Source organism: Equus caballus, chromosome 1 (genome assembly GCF_041296265.1).
Source record: "Equus caballus isolate H_3958 breed thoroughbred chromosome 1, TB-T2T, whole genome shotgun sequence".
Lineage (NCBI taxonomy): Eukaryota > Metazoa > Chordata > Mammalia > Perissodactyla > Equidae > Equus > Equus caballus.
The window spans coordinates 121841207-121861454 of record NC_091684.1 but is presented as its reverse complement, the minus strand read 5'-3'; the positions used below and the strand labels follow the sequence as shown (position 1 = coordinate 121861454).

The following is a 20248-nucleotide window of genomic DNA, read 5'->3' as shown; positions in this document are numbered from 1 at the left end:
CCTTATGCAAATAAATGTATTTCCATAAAAATAAGATTACTAAGAATGTTCAAATTATGGAAGACTAGGGAGGGAGAAAAAGTAATTGTTGCATATTTGTTCACAAAGTATATTTGGTTTTCTTAAGTGATCAAAGAACTGATAAAGACAAGATGAAGCATAGGAAATTATGTTAAGACACAAAATCTTGGTTTCTCAGGCTGATTCCTTAAAAGGTAAAGAAAAATCAGTTTTTACAGTTTCTATTAAGAGCCATCCAACAAGCTCTGTAAACGGTTTTGTGTTAGCAGAGAGAATCGAATTCTAATTGTGCATCCTTATAGTATTAATTCTTGGGCTAATTTAAAAAAAAATTATCAAGATTATGATAGTTTATAACATTGTGAAATTTCAGTTGTATGTTATTGTTTGTCAGTCGTGTTGTAGGTACACCGCTTCACCGTTTGTGCCCACTCACCACCCCCGCTTTCCCCTGGGAACCACTAATCTGTTCTCTTTGTCAACATGTTTAAATTCCACATGTGAGTGGAATCATACAGAGATTGTCTTTCTCTAGTTGGCTTATTTCACTTAACATAATTCCGTCAAGGTCCATCCATGTTGTTGCAAATGGGACAATTTGGTCTTTTTTATGGCTGAGTAGTATTCCATTGTATATATATACCACGTTTTCTTTATCCAATCATCAGTTGATGGACACTTAGGTTGCTTCCACATCTTGGCTATTGTACATAATGCTGCAATGAACATAGGGGTGCATGGGACATGTAGAATTGCTGCTTTCAAGTTCTTTGGATAGATACCCAGTAGTGTGGTGGCTGGGTCATATGGTATTTCTATTTTTAATTTTTTTGAGAAATCTCCATACTGTTTTCCACAGTGGCTGCACCAGTTTGTATTCCCACCAGCAGTGTATGAGGGTTCCTTTTTCTTCACAACCTCTCCAACATTTGCCACTTTTTGTTTTGGTTATTTTTGCCATTCTAATGGGTGTAAGGTGATATGTTAGTGTAGTTTTGATTTTCATTTCCCTAATGATCAGTGATGATGAACATCTTTTCATGTGCCTATTAGCCATCCATATACCTTCTTTGGAGAAATGTCTGTTCATGTCCCCTGCCCATTTTTTAATTGGGTTCTTTGATCTTATTTTTTTGTTGAGTTGTGTGAGCTCATTATATATTGTGGAGATTAACCCTTTGTCAGATATGTGACTTGCAAATATTTTTTCCCAATTGCTGGGTTGTTTCTTTGTTTCAATCCTGTTTTACCTTGGCTTGAAGAAGCCCTTTAGTCTGATAAGTCCCATTTGTTTATTCTTTCTGTTGTTTCACTTGTCTGAGAAGACACGGTGTGTGTACTGCCTATACTTTCTTCTAGAAACCTTATGGTTTCAGGTCTTGCAGTTAGGTCTTTGAACCATTTTGAGTTTATTTTTGTGAATGGTGAAAAAGAATGGCCCATTTTCATTCTTTTACATGTGGCTTTCCAGTTTTCCCAGCAAATTTTGTTGAAAAGACTTTCTTTTTTCCATCGTATGCCCTCAGCTCCTTTGTCGAAGATTAGCTGTCCATAGATGTGTGGTTTCATTTCTGGGCTTTCAATTCTGTTCCACTGATCTGTGCACCTGTTTTTGTACCAGTACAATGCTGTTTTCATTGCTGCAGCTTTGTAATATCTTTTGAAGTCAGAGATTGTGATGCCTCCAGCTTTGTTCTTCGGGGTCTTTTGTTGCCCCATATGAATTTTAGGATTCTTTGTTCTATTTCTGTAAAGAATGTCATTGGGATTCTGATTGGGATTGTGTTGAATCTGTAGATTGCTTTAGGTAGAATGGACATTTTAACTATGTTTATTCTTCCAATCCATGTGCTTGGAATGTCTTTTCATCTCTTTATGTCGTCATCAATTTCTTTCAGGAAAGTCTTGTAGTTTTCCTTGTATAGGTCTTTCTGTTCCTAGTTAAATTCATCCCAAGGTATTTTATACTTTTGTTTGTGATTGTGAATGGTATTGTGTTCTTGAGTTCTTTTTCTGTTAGTTCGTTATTAGAATATAGAAATGCTACTGATTTATGTAAGTTGATTTTATACCCTGCAACTTTGCTGTAGTTCTTGATTAGTTCTAAAGGTTTTCCAATGGATTCTTTGGGGTTTTCTATATATACGATCATATCATCTGTAAACAGCAAGAGTTTCACTTCATCACTCCTGATTTGGATTCCTTTTCTTCCTTTCTCTTGCCTAATTGGTCTGGCCATAACCTCCAGTACTATGTTGAATAAGAGTGGTAATAGAGGGCATCCTTGTCTCGTTCCTGTTTTCAGTGGGATGGTGCTCACTTTTTGCCCATTCAGTATGATGTAGGCTGTGGGTTTGTCATATATGGCCTTTATTATGTTGAGGTAATTTCCTTCTATCCCCATTTTGTTCAGAGTTTTTATCATGAATGGCTGTTGGATCTTGTCAAGTGCTTTCTCTGCATCTATTCAGATGATCATGGTTTTATTCCTCAATTTGTTGATGTGGTGTATCACACTGATTAATTTGTCAATGTTGAACCATCCCTGTGTCCCTGGTATGAATCACACTTGATCATGATGTATGATCCTTTTGATGTATTGCTGAAATTGGGTTGCCAAAATTTTGTTGAGAATTTTTGCATCTATGTTCATTGGCGATATTGGCCTGTAGTTCTCCTTTTTCGTGCTGTCCTTGTCAGGCTTTGGTATCAGGGTGATGTTGGCCTCATAGAATGTGTTAGGAAGTGTTCCATCCTCACTAATTTTTTGGAATAGCTTGAAAAGGATATGTATTAAATCCTCTCTACAAGTTTGGTAGAATTCCCCAGGAAAGCCATTTGGTCCTGGGGTTTTATTCTTTGGGATGCTTTTGATTCCTGTTTCAATCTCTTTCCTTGTGATTGGTCTGTTCAGATTGTCTGTTTCTTGTTGACTTAGCTTTGGGAGGTTGTAAGAGTCTAATAATTTATCCATTTCCTCTAGGTTATCCATTTTGTTGGCATATAGTTTTTTGTAGAATTCTCTTATAATCCATTGTATTTCTGTGGAGTCTGTTGTTATTTCTCCTCTTTCATTTCTGATTTTGTTTATTTGAACTTTGTCTCTTTTTTTCTTTGTACGTCTGCCTAGGGGTTGTCAATTTTATTTATCTTCTCAAAGAACCAGCTCTTTGTTTCATTGATACTTTCTACCGCCTTTTTTGTTTCAATAGCATTTTTTTCTGCTCTGGTTATTATTATTTGTCTCCTTCTGCTGACTTTGGGCTTTTTTTGTTCTACTTTCTCTAATTGAGTTAGGTGTAATTTGAGATTGCCTATTTGGGGTTTTTCTTGTTTGTTAAGGTGTGCCTGTATTCCGATGAATTTCCCTCTTAATACAGCTTTTGCTGTATCCCAAATGAGTTGATATGGCATGTCATCATTTTCATTTGTCTCCAGATATCTTTTGACTTCTCCTTTAATTTCTTCAATGATCCATTGCTTGTTCAATAGCATATTGTTTAGTCTCCACATGTTTGTCCCTTTCTCATCTTTTTTCTTGTAATTAATTTCTAGGTTTATAGCATTATGATGGGAAAAGATGGTTATTATTATTTCAATTTTTTAAAATTTATAGAGGTTTGCCTTGTTTCCCAACATATGGTCTATCTTTGAGAATGTTCTGTGCGCACTTGAGAAGAATGTGTATTATGCTTTTTCTTTTTTTTCTTTTTCTTTGTCTTTATTGATTTATATTTTTTTCAGATGTACATCATATTTCAAATTCTGTATACATTACATCATGTTCACCACCCAAACACTAATTATAGTGCATCCCCTCACATGTGACCCTAATCACCCCTTTTGCCCTCCCATCTCCCCCCTTCCCCAATGGTAACCACCAGTCCAATCTCCAATGCTATGTGTTTTTTTGGTCATTTTTGTCTTCTACTTATGAGTGAGATCATATGGTATTTGACTTTCTCCCTCTGACTTATTTCACTCAGCATAATACCCTCAAGTTCCATCCATGTTGTCACAAATGGCCGGATTTTGTAATTTCTTATGGCTGAGTAGAAGTCCATCGTGTATAAATACCACATCTTCTTTATCCATTCGTCCCTTTATGGGCACCTAGGTTGCTTCCAAGTCTTGCCTATTGTGTATAATGCTGCAATGAATGTAGGGGTGCAAATATCTTTATGCCTTTGTGTTTTCAAGTTCTTTGGATAAATACCCAGCAGTGGAATAGCTGGATCATATGGAAGATCTATCCTTAATTTCCTGAGGATACTCCAAACTGCTTTCCATAGTTGGCTGCACCAGTTTCCACTCCCACCAGCTGTGTACCAGGGTTCCCTTCTCCCCATGTCTTCTCCAACATTTTTTGTTTCCTATCTTGTTAATTATAGCCATTCTGATGGGAGTGAGGTGATATCTCATTCTAGCTTTGATTTGCATTTCCCTGATAGCTAATGATGTTGACCATGTTTTCATATGTCTATTGGGCATCTGTATGTCTTCTTTGGAGAAATCTCTGTTCAGATCTTTTGCCCATTTTTTAATTGGGTTGTTGGTTTTTTGGATGTTGAGCTGTATATTTTAGATATTAACCCCTTATCTGAGATATGGTCTGCAAATATCTTCTCCCAATTGTTAGGTTGTCTTTTCATTTTGTTGATGGTTTCCTTTACTGTTATATGATTTCTGATTACCTGTATTAGTAACATATATGTACACACATATAACCTCAGAATATTTATTATCACTTATTATTTGAGAATGGTTCCCATGTAATTTAACATACCAAATAAATTAATGTATCATCTAATTAGTTTTGCATCTACCTTTTATAAGGGGAGAGACAAATTCTTTAGATTTTCCAGGAGTGATCTGGGAAATCTCAAAGTTAGTTTGAGGTCAAAAACACAATTTGAGATTTTATTTTGGTAATTTGCCAAAAATGTCAAAAAGTTTGAACATTTGACCAAATAGGATCACAAATCATTGTGAAACTACACTTAGTTATCTATTTAATCAAAGTGACAATTAGTATATTTCTAAGATAAATACAGAAAGTTACATAGTTTTAAAAAGTCTACCTCTTTTGGTATTGAGAAGACTTTTTTTTAAGTAATCAATGACATGGTGAAGACAACGTGATGCACAGGGAATTATTTTAAGACACAAAATATTGGTTTTCCACACTTACTAGGTAAAGGAAAACTCTTTCAATTTCTTGTGAAGAGCAGACCAATAATCTAAGAAAACTTTGTTCTTCGGGGCCCGCCCCATGGCTGAGTGGTTAAGCTCATGAGCTACACTTCGGTGGCCCAGGGTTTTGTTGGTTCGGATCCTGGGTGTGGACATGGCACCGCTCGTCAGGCCACGTTGAGGTGGTATCCCACATGCCACAGTTATAAGGACTTGCAACTAATAATAAACAGCTATGTACTGGGGGATTTGGGGAGAAAAAGCGGAAAAAAAAGATTGGCAACAGTTGTTAGCTCAGGTGCCAATCTTTAGAAAAAAAAGAAAACTTTGTTTTTGTAGCAGAGAGAGAGAACCAAATTCTAGTTTTGCATTGCTTTAATATTAATGGTAAGGCTAATTTAAAAAGTCTTTTAAATAAATCCATCCCATAAAACCATAAAACTCCTAGAAGAAAACATAGTGGGTAAGGTCTGTGACATCAGTCTTTGCAATGCTTTTTCTATTGAAACCAAAATCAAAGAGACTACAAGTAAAAATAATCATGTGGGGCTACATCAAACTAAATAACTTCTGCACAGCAAAGAAAATCATAAACAAATGAACGGATAACCTGAGGAATGGGAGAAATTATTTGCATATCATATATCTGATAAGCAGTTATTATCCACAATATATTAAAAAACTCATACAACTCAATAGCAAATAACCAATAAATCCAATTAAAAAATGGTGAGAGGAACTGAATAGGCTTATTTCCAGAGAAGATACACAAATGGCCAACAGGGACATTAAAAAGTGCTCAACATCACTAATCATCAGGGAAATGAAAATGAAAACCACCAGGAGATATCACCTCACACCTGTTAGAATGTCTGAAATAAAAAAACAGATAAGTCTTGGTAAGGATGTGATAAGAGGAAAGCTTTGTGAACTGTTTATGGGAATGTAAATTGGCTCAGGTACTACAGAAAATAGTATGGAGGTTCCTCATAAAATTACAAATATAACCAACATATGATCCAGCACTTCCACTTCTGGGTATATACACACAGAAAGCAAAATCAGTTATCTCAAAAAGATATCTGTACCCCCATGATCACTGCAGCATTATTTACACTAATCAGGTAATGGAAACAACCTAAATGTCCACTGATAGATGAATGTACAAAGAAAATTATATACCTGTGTGTGTGTGTGTGTGTGTGTATAATGAAATATTATTAAGTCATAAAGGAGAAGCAAATCATGCCATTTGCACCAACATGGATGATGAACCTTGAAGACATTTTTATAAGTAAAATAATTCAGACAGAGAAACAGATATTGTATGATATCTCTCATATGTGATATCTAAAAAATTCAAACTCACAGAAAGAAAGAACAGATTGCTGCTTGCCAGAGGCATGCAGGAGAGGATGGAGGAAATGGGTGTTTGGAGGAGGTCATCAAGATTACATGAACGCAGGTTGACCTGTGAGCTGAACCTAGGAAATTGGAGGCTCCTTACCCCCTCCCTCATCCTTGGAATGTACCTTCTGCCCAGTGTTCCCCTAGCCTGAACTTTTTCAGGATATAGTTTGAGAGAGCAATGTGTTGTTGAGACCATCTGGATTGCATATGTGACTGAACTCAGTTACAGGCTCTAGATAAACTTTTAAGATTCTGACAGGTGAATGCAAAGAGCACTTGTCTTGCAGCCACCCAAGACAAGCCTTGTGTGTAAGCTCCCTTGCTTATTAAAACTGCCAATCTAGAAGGGTCTGCCTCTTTTTTTGGTCTCTTTTTGCCCTCAAGTACAGGGATCAGTTTGTGAACTAACACGGTAAGGGTGGTCAAAAGGTACACACTTCCAGTTATAAGATAAAACAATTCTGGTTATGTAATGTGCAGATTCATGGCTCTAGTTAACAATAATACATTGTATATTAGAACTGCTAGGAGAGTAGATCATAAAAGTCACAATTAGAAGATAAACTTTATAACTCTGTGAAGTGATAATTGTTAACTAAACTTGTTGTGGTAATCATTTCACAATATATACATATATCAAATCATTTTGTTATACACTCTAAACTAACACAATGTTACATATTGATTATATCTCAGTAAAACCGTGGCTAAAAAAAGAGACACGCTAATGGAAAGGTATAACAAAGTATTATAAAACATAACTATTGAAAAGTCTGTTTATAAATTTTATCCCACTAACATTGATTTAATTCACTTGTGCTTAGCAATTGCATTTAACTTGGTCATAAATATTTCACAATCTAAGTAATCAAATATAGCCATCATTCTAAGTTTTTTCTCTTCTTGACAAATTAGGCAAATATAAAAAAACTCACAGGCAAAGAATCTAAAACGTTCGACATATGGTTCTACCTTTTTTCTTTTAAAACATTTTTCTACCAGAGGTTGGCCCAGTGGCATAGTGGTTAAGTTTGCGCACTCCACTTCAGCGGCCAGGCGTTTGCAAGTTTGGATCCTAGGTGTGGATGCACACAATGCTCAAGCCATACTGTGGTGGCATCCCATGTACAAAATAGAGGAGATCAGCACAGATGTTAGCTCAGTGACAATCTTTCTCCAGCAAAAAGAGGAAGAATGGCAACAGATGTTAGCTCAGGGCCTATCTTCCTCACACACACACACACGCACACACACACCCTACTATACTTGACATATATCAAACACTTTACTTTTACTGTATATTTTGCCATAAGGTTGGATTTATAGTTTTATAATCTTAAACATCTAGTAGAGGTTAACACAAACTTGTTTGGTTGCCAAACTAGGTAGAAAAATTTTATGTATGCATTGCATTTAATGCTGACATCTCTGTAGACGTCTATTTTTATTTTACCAACAATTTAAAAAACTAGCTTTATTATCAAATATTATTCCAGTTAAAGGGATGTTAAAAATTGGATTCATTTCTATTTCTGAGAGTTTCAGAAATACTTAATTTGCTTATTTACCTCTAAGCCAGTTTGAATAGAAGTCCTGTAAAGGATTTTATAAATTAATTTGGTAATATCCAGATGTAGAAAAATTTCATGTATACATAACAAATGTACATATATTTTTATATACATAAATATACAGATGGATGAAAACAGACATCTTAGAGCTTTCATTCTAAAACATTAGCCTTAAGTCAGTAAAACTGTAATACAATATCACTGGTTATCTCTACTTTATATTTTTGACTGAATTGTATTTCTGTCAAATGTGACAAGTTAATACTACCTGTTTACCAATACTTGTGGAGGAGACTTTTAAGATTTTCTTTTGCCCATGATGTAATCTGATGGAGGCTGGGACTCCATTTAAGGCCAATGGCTGAGGAAACTTTTAGCAACTGTCTGGATTTCTCCCAAACCCAACTGAGTGGGCAAAACATCCAGTTCTATTTCCAAATAGCTTTTTGTTCACTTATTAGCCTTGGTCCATTGCTCTTTGGAGTTCTTTTTTCTCTTCAGAGACCTTGGTGGAATGTAGGAGACCTAAAGTTCAAGTGCCAGTAGGGAGATGAGGAATGAAGCGAGAAGGGAAAAGTGGCAGGGTGGACACAGGGATGGAGGGAGTAAAGGTTTGAAGGGAGAAATATCAAAGGATTCAAGGGAACTGGAGGGAAGATCCAAAGTAGTAAAAGGAGGAAGCAGGAGCAATGGTCATGGGAAGACAGAGGTTTAAGTAGCCAGTTTGGGAAGACCATAAATTTCCCAAGAGGCCATTGGAGTTCCAAATTATACTTAGTAAAATCTGGCTAATAAGAAGGAAGCAGACAAGTTGGTAGAGCACATTTTCAGCAGGGGTTTAAGGAGAGGGTTTTTAGTCCACTGAGCAGCTCCCATGTTCTTACCTCATGGTATCTTTACACATATGAACAAATAAGTTTGGTACTCCAACCCAGCTTGTGCTGGCCTGACATTTTCTCCCTGCTTCCTATAAACAGAGAAACAAGTACTCTATCTCAGCCTCTCATTGTCTAGGACTCTAATATAGCTTCTATATTTTAATCAAAATCTTAAGAATCAAAATCTGTCACTGCCTGCTACAAGAGACATTTGTCTCACCAGCGGTTTAGGAGTCAGGCTCACCAGTGGATCTCTGATCAATCAGGAAGGAAGCCAAAGTCTTCAAAGGTACATACTTAGGGTCCTGGGTGAAGGCTTCACAGTTCTAATGATGAATCTGGTACTGAGTTGCAGCACCGTAACTGTCAAAAATAAAGTAGAGATGGACATTAGTTAAGGCAGTAAAAACAGGTTTTATTAAGGACAGTTGCAATAGGGAAAAAGATACCTCAGTAGACTACCAGGATGAAATGGGAATACAGCATGGGCAATTGAGAACTTTAAACAAGGAGGCTGGTGGCATTCAGCAGGTGGAAAATTGCTGAGAGGAAACATCAAGGGTAAGGGGGATTCTGGCTAAACTGGCCTAATATGATTCTTGTTAAGGAAGGGCTAGGCTGATCAGACATCATCTGATCTATGATGGAAGAGGACAAAACTGATTAGTAAGAGTGATCAGACATGGAGGATGAGACTTTCTTACTACACTTTTAACAATGTTCTAGTAAAAGTTTTTACAAGGAAGAGCACAGATGGTATTTGGAGAAGTTTCTCCTAAGGGCCAGGAGCCAGGCTCCTCCTGGCTAATATTTAGTGAAGCAAGAATCTTTGTTACTACCAGTAGTTAGACAACAACTCCACACTGGAGGCAAGGAAGATTATGTGTGGAATACAGAATATCCCTTAGGATGTGTCTTAGTATTACCATGCCCTGAGATTAAGGTCGATGGAAAATCACAACAACGTAATCCAAGCAACACTAGCAATGGCTCAGACTCTTCAGGAATGAACATTCTGGTTCCACAACCAGATGAAGATATTGCTGAGGCAAAGGAAATGCAGAATGGGTAGTAGAATAAGGTACATATATATATCAGCTTCAAACTTGTGACCAGTTACAGAAAAGAGGACTGCAATTGCCATGAATATCTTCTTGTTATTTTATTATGAATATATTTGTGTGTATAAAAACGTATCTTAACTATCTTTGTTTTCTATCCTTGTTATTCCGTCATCATGCAACATGTATACATTGACTTTATATCATATATTTAATTATTGTTAATGTACATCATATTGTTTGTTATTGTATATAGAGAAGAAGAGTAAACATCAATTAAGAAATTTCCTTCCTCTTCTGGGGAAGTAGTTAGTGTGTTTTAAATTGTATGCAGCATAGATGTATCATGTTAGGCAGAATTACAACCTTGTTATTATCTTTATTTGAAGAATGAGTATATTTAAAAGCAATGCATATAGGTGTCAAGTTGACAAGGGGTTGATTTTTGAGGGTTAATTTTATGTGTCAACTTGACTGGACTAAGAGAATTATAGATGGGTGATAAAACATTATTTTTGGGTGTGTCTGTGAGGGGGTCTATTAGCATTGGAGTCAGCAGACAGTAAATAGTTCTCCCTCACCAATGTGGGCAGGCATCATCCACTCTGAATAGAAAGCCTGAATAGATCAAAAATCAAAGGAAGTGTAAATTTCTATTACCTTTCCTTATCTGGATGTCCATTCTTCTCTGCCCTAAGACATAAGTTCCCCTGGTTCAGAGGCTTTGGGCCCTCGGAATTACACCAACGGCTCCTTTGTTCTCAGGCCTTTTGGCTGAGACTAGAAGTTAGGCCATAAATTCCCCTGGTTCTGAGGCCACAGAGTTGGACTGAATTATATCAAGTTTGCCTGGTTCTCCAGCTTGCAGATGGCAGATAGTGGGACTTCTGGGCCTCCATAACTGCCTGACTCATTTCCTATGTTAATCTCCTTTTTATCTATGCATGTATATCTATCTTATTGGTTCTGTTTTTCAGGCGAATACTGTCTAATATAGCTTTTGTTACTGAGAATGGTTCTAGAGGAACAGAATTTTAAAAATGAGTTTTCTGTATTGTTCTGGTGTTTCTGGAATTGTCTCTCTAGTCTGATTAAATTTAAAGATGCTAATGACTCTGCTTCATGTAAGAACAGAGTGCTGATAGTTGAGGGTGTAAAGTGATTATAGAGATAAGCAAGGAACAAAGTAACTCTGTATATACTTTCTTACTTTTTTGGGAAAACTAAGGAATATAATGATTGGTTATTTCCTTCTAATGTCCCTGGACAAAATGGTGAAAAAAAGAAGGAGCACAGAGATTTGAATTATTAGCTCAGGCTTGCATCAATGATGTAAGACCTTCTAGGTTTGATGAGGGGGAGATTTATCTCCTGGCAGGCTGAAATTGCTGAAAATCAAACTGTAATTGGCTAAATTTCAAGGCAAGTTGTCATGCTCTTTGTATGTCTTATGTTAAAGTTAGGGCATTGATTGGGAAAAAATGGGTTCCTGTAATGAGGAATGAGAATGTGTGAGAAGGTTCTGATGAAGCTGGTGACATTTATTCTGTAAGTTCTGATAAATCTTCTTTGCCAGTGACAGTAGTCTCCCCACCCCCAGGGAAGTGACCTCCCTACCCTGAAAAAAAATGGCCTCTGCAACCTCAATGGCAGTGGTATCCTCTCTACTAGTGGTAGGAACCTCCACATCCACAGTTGTATCAGCTTTTCCACCTCCATCTGAGGGCATTAACACTGTATTGCCTTATTAAACAGCAATGGCCTCCCTTGAAACAGTTCCCACCTATGCCTAGACTCAACACCCAGCAGGCCCCTAAAGTGTGACCTGTGAGGAGATGTGCTACAGTCCAAAAGAACCAACTGAGTTTTCTAATTTATACAAGCAGAAATCTGGGGGAATTTGTATGGGAATGCATATTAAGGGTGGGGGATAATAGTGGAAGGGTTATAAAGTTGGATTAGTTGAATTTAATGATGTAGATGCATTAAGCAGGGATTCTGCATTTAATGCAGACCAGAGAGATACAAAGGATTCTAACAGTTTGTTGGGTTGATTGGCTAAAACTTAGGTGAAATGGCAATGCTTGATCTTCCTTCATTTAATATAGAAGAAGGGATTCAAAGCTTAGGGAATTGGAATGTTAGAATATATGTACATATATATAAAACACTGGCAGGGTCCAGAAGACTCACCATTTACCAGTACTTTGAGAAATAAATTAGAGAAAAGAGCCTAGCCTTCTTGAAGGGCTTTTTGATTGCTCTGCTCTGTAGGCCAGACATTCCAGTAAAACTGCAGCCACTCAACTGGACGATCTAAATGCAATGGCAGTAAGTAGATCCCAGGGTTGCAGGCACTAAATAGTTTTGCTCATCCCCCAAAGACAAAGTAGGTGTAGTTAGTGTAACAGACAGCAAATTCAAAGGTGAATTCAGAATAGTCTGACTCCACAAACCTATGACTTGGTTCGTTAGTCATGGTGTTCCTATAATGGAAAGAGATAGAATCCTACTAAATTCTTACTTGATCTGTATGAGCAGTAAAGTTCTAGGACAACTGAAAAAAAGTCTAACTTGAATGATAAAAATAGAGAGTCATGGCCCGCCCCTCAATCAATTTCTAGATTGAGAGAATTAACAGATCCAGAACCCCTTGAGGGAAGGAGTAACTAGGTCCCCTTGAGGAAGGACCTGGCACATGACTGAAAATTTATGCTGTTAATCTTTCTCCCAGGTTTCTGCACGGGGACCTATGAGATTTTAAGAGGATAACTGTACATTACAGTAAAGGAAATAATCAGGCCTTTGTGAGACTACTGTGATACTGGCACTGAACTGACACTGTTTCCAGGAGACTCAGAAAGTCCATGTAGGCCTCCAGGTGAGTAGGGACTTTTAGGGGTCATATAATCAGTGTTTTTTTGCGTAGCTCCATCTCACAGTGGGTTCAGTAATGCCTGGACTTATCCTTTGGTTATTTATTGAGTTCTAGAATGTATAATTGGAATAGAGATACTTAGTAGCTGACAGAATCCCCTCATTCATCCCTTGACACAGAGTGTGAGGGCTATTATTGTGGAAAAATCTATATGGAAGCCCTTAGAACTCCCTGCTCCTATGAAAATAGTAATTCAAGCTATACCACATTCCTGGAGGGATTGCAGGTATTCATGCCATCATCAAGGACAGAAGATGCAGGGGTGGTAATTCCCACCAGTCCTCATCCAGCTCTTCTATTTGGCCTGTGCAGAAGACAGATAGATGTTGGATAATGACAGTGGAATATCTCAAGCTTAACTTAGTGGTGATTCTAACTGCTGCTTCTGTACCGGATGTGGTTTTATTGCTTGAAAAAAATTACACATCCTCTGGATACTGGTATGCAGCTATTGAACTAGAAAATGCCTTTTTCCTCATACCAGTACACAATGCCCACCAGAAGTATTTTCTCTCACCTGGAATGACCCGCAATATACTTTCACTGTCATACCTCAGGGATATATCAACTCTCTGTCCCTATGTCACAATGTAGTTTTCAGAGACCTTGATAGTATTTCACTTCCACAAGATATTACACTGGTCCAATGCATTGATGATCTTATGCTGATTGGACCTACAGAGCTGAGAAAGAAACTACTCTAGAATTGATGTTAAGACATTTGCATGGGTCTCTTCAGAGAAACAGTTCTAGGCTTGCTACTGAGTGTATAGGGACTGAATGCTTGTTCACTTACATGGCCAGATTCTGATTATATATCAATTCAGGTACTGTTGCTGATGGTTTGGCTTGATTGTAGGGACTTGAAAGGAATATGATTGGAATGATAGCAATAATAAATTTTTGGAAAGAGGTATTTGAATATACTTATCTTACTGGGCAAAAATCATGAAGACTTTGGTGACCCACATGAATGCTCACCAAAGGTTGAACTCAGAAGAGGATAATTTCAATAATCAAGTGGTTAGGATGACATATCTGTGGATACCAGTCAACCTCTTTACCCAAACACCTTGTCATTGCCCAACAGGCTCATGACGAAGTGGCCATGGTGGCAGGGAAAAAGTTATGAATGATGCCAGCATTAGGGGCTCTCAATCACCAGTTACCAGTGTCCAATCCACCAGCACTGAACAGCAACATTGAGTCTCTGAGATAGCACTGTTCCTGAGGTGTTTAGGCAGCTACCCAGTGACAGATAGATTACACTGGACCACTTTCATCATAAAGAAGTCAGTGTTTTGTCAATACTGGAATAGACATTTACTCTGGGTATGTGTTAGCCTTCTTTGCATTCAAAGCTTCTGCCAAAACTCACATCTGTGTACTTACAGAATATCTTATTCACGGTCACGGTATTCAACACAGCATTGCTTCACTGTGGAAAGAACTCACTTCACAACCAAATAAATGAGGCAATGGACCCATGCTTATGGGATTCACTGCTTTTTACCATGTTTCCCCTTGTCCTGATACATCTGGCTTGTAGAAAAGTGGAAGGGCCTTTTGAAGACTCAGTTGTAGTTCCAGTAGTTAGCAGTATGTTGCAGACTAGGGCAAGATTCACTGAGATGCTGTTAATACTCTGAATTAGAGACCAATACATTGTCTTGTTTTTCTAATAGCCAGAATTCATGGGTCCGTTAATCAAAGAGAGTAAATTGGAGTGGCACCACGCACTATTATCCCTAGAGACCCAATAGCAACATTTTTGCTTTCTTTACCTGTGACTTTATGCTGGGACAACCTAGATGTATTAGTTTCAGAGAAAGGAATGCTTCCGCCAGGGGACAAAATAGTCATTTCTCTAAATTGAAAGTTAAGACTGCCAGATGTCCATTTTTGGCACCTCATACCTTTGAATCAACAGGTAAGAAATAAAGTTACTGTGCTGGATGGAGCATTTGATTCTGACGATGGCCAAAAAACCCCATAGCATAGCATGATATAAAGTGGAAAACAATTCTTTTCAGTACTATTGCAATATGGAAAGAGGTCTAAATATAGCACTGCAGTCAGTTCTGAAACTGCATGAGCAAGTGGGAATTTATAGCCAATGTATCTAGTGGGGGTCAATGAATGGAAAATTACTGAGAAGAAACATCATGTGTTGAACATTTTGGTTAAACTAACCTAACAGGATTCTTGCTTTAAAAAGACCAGGTTGATCAGACATCACCTGGTGGATGGTGGAGGATGAGAAACCCAAATAGATATTGAGAATGATCAGATATGGATAATGAGGGACTCTTAGTAAACTGACTTTGCAGGGTTCTTGCTACGGATTTTCTAAGGAAGTGCACAGGTAGACTTAGGAAAAGGTTCAGGAGTCTAACTAAAGTTTGACTGAGCAGAGAATCTTTGTCAAAGGATTAGTGAAACAATCCTCTTGTTCAAAGGAAAGGTGAAACATTTTCTTTCCTTGGAAGAATATATGTCCATTTCTTGTCTGATTGCCTTTTGTTCATTAAGGACCAGTGAAATCATCTGTTGAGATTTGGTAGTAGAGGGACTGCTGTGTGGTGCTTGGAGTCAAGCATCTAATGTGGGCAAATTTCTATGAACATAAAGAAAAACAAAGAAAAATTAAAAACCCATTTTTGGATTCCAGAGTGAAGAGAGTCAAGAAAATTTGTAGATGATGAGTAAAAGCATTATTATTATTTTTTTTTAGGATTTTATTTTTCCTTTTTCTCCCTAAAGCCCCCTGGTACACAGTTGTGTATTTTTAGTTGTGGGTCCTTCTAGTTGTGGCATATGGGATACCACCTCAGCATGGCTTGACAAGCAGTGCTATGTCTGCCCCCAGGATTCAAACTGGCAAAAACCTGGGCTGCCAAAGCAGAGTGTGTGTGCGAACCCAACCACTCGGCCATGGGGCCATTCCCTAAAAAATACCAATACATGGTATTGCTGGTTTGCAATGATTATCTGTGGTAATGGCTTCAAGTTCGTTGAACTTTCTGAATGGTCGATCCAGTAGCAGGCATGAAGTTTACCCAAACATAATCTGTTCTGGTGATTTTCTTGAATTTGTATGTTACCTGGCTTCAGCTTGTAGGGCTTCTTAAAAGGAGTTTTATTTCTCAATAATTACAAGACAGAAGAGGGAAAAGTTACAAATGTTAATTTGGAGATATGTAACCAGAAAAGGGAGGAAACTAGAAGAATTCAGTACTTGTCAAGGACTGGCAAAATGTGCACAACTGAATCCACAAATGTATATTAAGTTTTCCATTGAAATATTATTTTTCTTTCTATAGTCACCACTTGCTCTGTCTGAGAGAATCAGAGTCAGAAAAATTTGATTCCAAAATACTTAGGTCTCATTAAATTTGGCCTGATTATTTACATAAGTGCTGAAGAATATTGATTGACCACATAGTTCTCTTGAGTGTGCTTTTCTGGAACTTTTTTTTAACAGATCTCAGATTAGACTTTTCAAGCCTCTTGAAGCTGGGAAGTTAAGCCCAGAACTTGCCTACAGATTCACGTGCAATACCTACAGATTTGATTGAATTCGATATTCTCTTCTTCCCCTAAAGATCTTGTTTCTTGGGTCTCCCAGGATGTGGCCATAGTTGCTCACCTGTAAATTTTGAAACATACTAGCCAAGTTCAGGCCGATTTTTCCAAAGTGGGCTTTTTAAGCATTGGCTTCTTAACGTCAACCAAGTCCTTAAAGCTGTTCAGTCATATGTGATTAAATGCATATCATTTTCAAATGTGACATGCCAGTCAAAGTCTTCATATTATAACCGCTGTTTCTAATTGTGCCTCTTACAAGGAAAAGAGATTGATCTTTTGCAAATAGTTATGTCACCATAAGAATAAAAATACTGGAGCTGGCTCAGTGGTGTAGTGATTAATTTTGCATGCTCCCCTTTGGCGACCCAGGGTTCACAGATTTGCCTCCTGGGCATGGACCTAGCACAACTTGTCAAGCCATGCTGTGGCAGCATCCCACATAAAATAGAGGAAGATTGGCTCAGATGTTAGCTCAGTGACAATCTTCCTCAAGCAAAAAGAGGAAGATTTCCAATGGATGTTAGCTCAGGGCCAATCTTCCTTACACACACACACAAAATGCTCACTAAGAGTTTTCAGATTGTAGAAGGTCAGATATGAAGAAAAAGTAATTGTTGCATCTTGTTCACAAAGAACTTCTTTACCAAATTTCTGTATGTTATACATAGCTTAAGAGAAAAAGCTTTCCTTAAATCTTGAAAGGAAACATTAATAACCAATATTATTTCAAACAAATTTATCAAAAATTATAATCATACACTCCATGAAATCATTCAACCCCATGAAATTAATTTTTGTTCTGCTTTTTTCTGGGTTGGTAGTTTTATGAATTCATCAGCTTCTTCATTCTTTCTGGAAATTCTTAGTCCACAGGCATGGTCTCAAAGATATTCCAGTGCTTTCATTATGGACCATTCTTGCCTGTAGTTGATTGTAAACACTTTCAGAGGAGAATCAAAGTCAACTACTGTCTATGAATGACAAATGATTTTAAATGGTCATGGTTAAGTTCTGATGTGAGTTCATTTGATAAGGAAAATTAGTTATTTCTGTACCATATAACATTTTAAGATAGTGAGACAGTGAGGGTACTGGCTAATTTCTATGAAGTCCATGCAATTTCTGAAATATGTGTATAGTAACATATATCCATGCACATATAACCTAAGAAACTTTATGATCATTTCTTACTTGACAATACTTCCCATGAAATTTAACATACCAAGAAAACCCAATTAGTTGAAATTTCTCTTTTTCAAGGTGGGAGAAAAACCCTTAGAGATCTTTCAGGGGACCTGTGGTTTTAAGTCAAAAGATTGCATTTAGAATTTGATTTTGGGAATTTGTTAAAAATGCAAAAAGGCTTGAACACTTAACTAAATATGATGGCAGGTCACTATGAAAGAATATTTAGTTATCCATAACTAAATTGGTAATGAAAAGAAGTGAAAATCACATACAGAGATTTACATGGTTGTAAAACATCTAGATCATTATCATAGAGAAAATTCAGTTTTTTTCTTAAATAATCAAAGGCCTGACAAAGACAACATGGAGCACAGGAAATTATTTTAAGTTGCAAAGTTTTACTTCACCAGCAGATTACATAAAGGGAAAATAAAAGTTTTTTTATAATTTATTATTAAGAGTAGTTCAATAATCTCTGAAGGCAATGCTATTTTAGTAGAGAGCAGAACCAAATTCTAGTTTTGCATTAATGTGGCATTAATTTTATGGATAACTTTAAAAATTCTTGTAAATAAATCCATCAAATCTATGCCAGCTTTGACCATAAGAGATAAGAATCCTTTCCGCAGATTTTTTTCCCACAAAACTTCTACAAGGTTTTTTTTTTTTTAAATCCATTCAGTTTTTGTCTTACTCTTCCCTCTTTCTCATTCGGGAAAAAACAATCATTCCATTTTTGGACAAAATTACTCTATTTGACCCCTAAAGAAACACATCCTTCATGCCTATCCTTAAAAAAATACATCTTATTTCCTTGCATACACAGATTTGTTTTTACCCTCATTAGTAACGTGTCACTCACATATATTGATTAAAATTTTTAACCAATGTCAACATTCTTTTACAAAGAAAACTAGGAAGTAAGCATTTTTTAAAATCTTTCTTTATTTATTTTAAATTGCAGTAACATTGGATTATAACACTATATGGCTTTCGGATGTAGATCATAACATATTTCGAATTCTGTGTAGACTATATCATGTTCACCACCCAAAAAATAATTTTAGTCCATTCCCTCATATGTGAGCCTAATCACCCCTTTTGCCCTCCCCCCACGCCCCCATGGTAACCACCAACCCATTCTCCATTGCTATGTGTTTGTTTGTCGTTGTTTTTGTCTGGTACTTATGAGTGAGATCATACGGTGTTTGGCTTTCTCCCTCTGACTTATTTCACTCAGCATAATACCCTCCACGTCCATCCATGTTGTCACAAATGGCCAGATTTCATCATTTCTTACAGCTGAGTAGTAGTCCATCGTGTATAAATACAACATCTTCTCTATCCATTCATCCCTTGATGGGCGCCTAGGTTGCTTCCAAGTCTTGGCTATTGTGTATAATGCTGCAAAGAACATAGGGTAGCAAGTATCTTTTATGCCTTTGTGTTTTCAAGTTCTTTGGATAAATACCCAGCAGTGGGATACCCGGATCATATGGTAGATCTATTCTTAATTTTCTGAGGAAACTCCATACGGCTTTCCATAGTGGCTGCACCAGTTTGCACTCCCACCAGTTGTGTATGAGGGTTCCCTTCTCTACACATCCTCTCCAACACTTGTTGTTTCCTGTCTTGTTAATTATAGCCATTCTGATGGGAGTGAGGTGATACCTCATTGTAGTTTTGATTTGCATTTCCCTGATAGCTAATGATGTTGAGCATCTTTTCATGTGCCTGTTGGCCATCCGTATGTCTTCTTTGAAGAAATCTCTGGTCAGATCCTTTGCCCATTTTTTAATTGGGTTGTTGGTTTTTTGGTTGTTGAGCTGTATGAGTTCTTTGTATATTTTGGATATTAACCCCTTATCTGATATATGGTTTGAAAATATCTTCTCCCAATTGTTAGGTTGTCTTTTCATTTTGTTGATGGTTCCCTTTGCTGTGCTGAAGCTTTTTGGTTGGTGTAGTCCCATTTGTTCATTTTTTTCTTGTTTCCCTTGCCTGGTCAGACATGGGACTTGAAAATATGCTAAGAGTGATGTCAAAGAGTGTACAGCCTATGTTTTCTTTCAGAAGTTTCATGGTTTTGGGTCTTACATTCAAGTCTTTAATCCATTTTGAGTTGATTTTTGTGCATGGTGTAAAGGAATGCTCTAATTTTATTCTTTTGCATGTGGCTGTCCGGTTTTCCCAACAATGTTTATTGAAGAGACTCTCCTTTCTCCATCGTATGCTCTTGGCTCCCTTGTCGAATATTAGTTGTCCATAAATGTGTGGGTTTATTTCTGAGGTCTTGATTCTGTTCCATTGATCTGTGTCTGTCTGTTTTGGTGCTTGTACCTTGCTGTTTGGGTTACTATGGCTTTGTAGTATATTTTGAAATCAGGGAGTGTCATACCT

General features: G+C 37.2%; 1 long non-coding RNA gene across 7 annotated transcripts in view; it reads left to right on the top strand.

The window, feature by feature from the left end:
• LOC106782165 (uncharacterized) overlaps positions 1-20248 on the top strand; it is a 160929-nt gene that overhangs the window by 77832 nt on the left and 62849 nt on the right. For all 7 annotated transcript variants that reach the window (XR_011439307.1, XR_011439310.1, XR_011439314.1 and 4 more), the window contains one exon: positions 12869-13015. This is a non-coding gene — a long non-coding RNA (uncharacterized lncRNA). The remainder of the gene's footprint in view (positions 1-12868; positions 13016-20248) is intronic.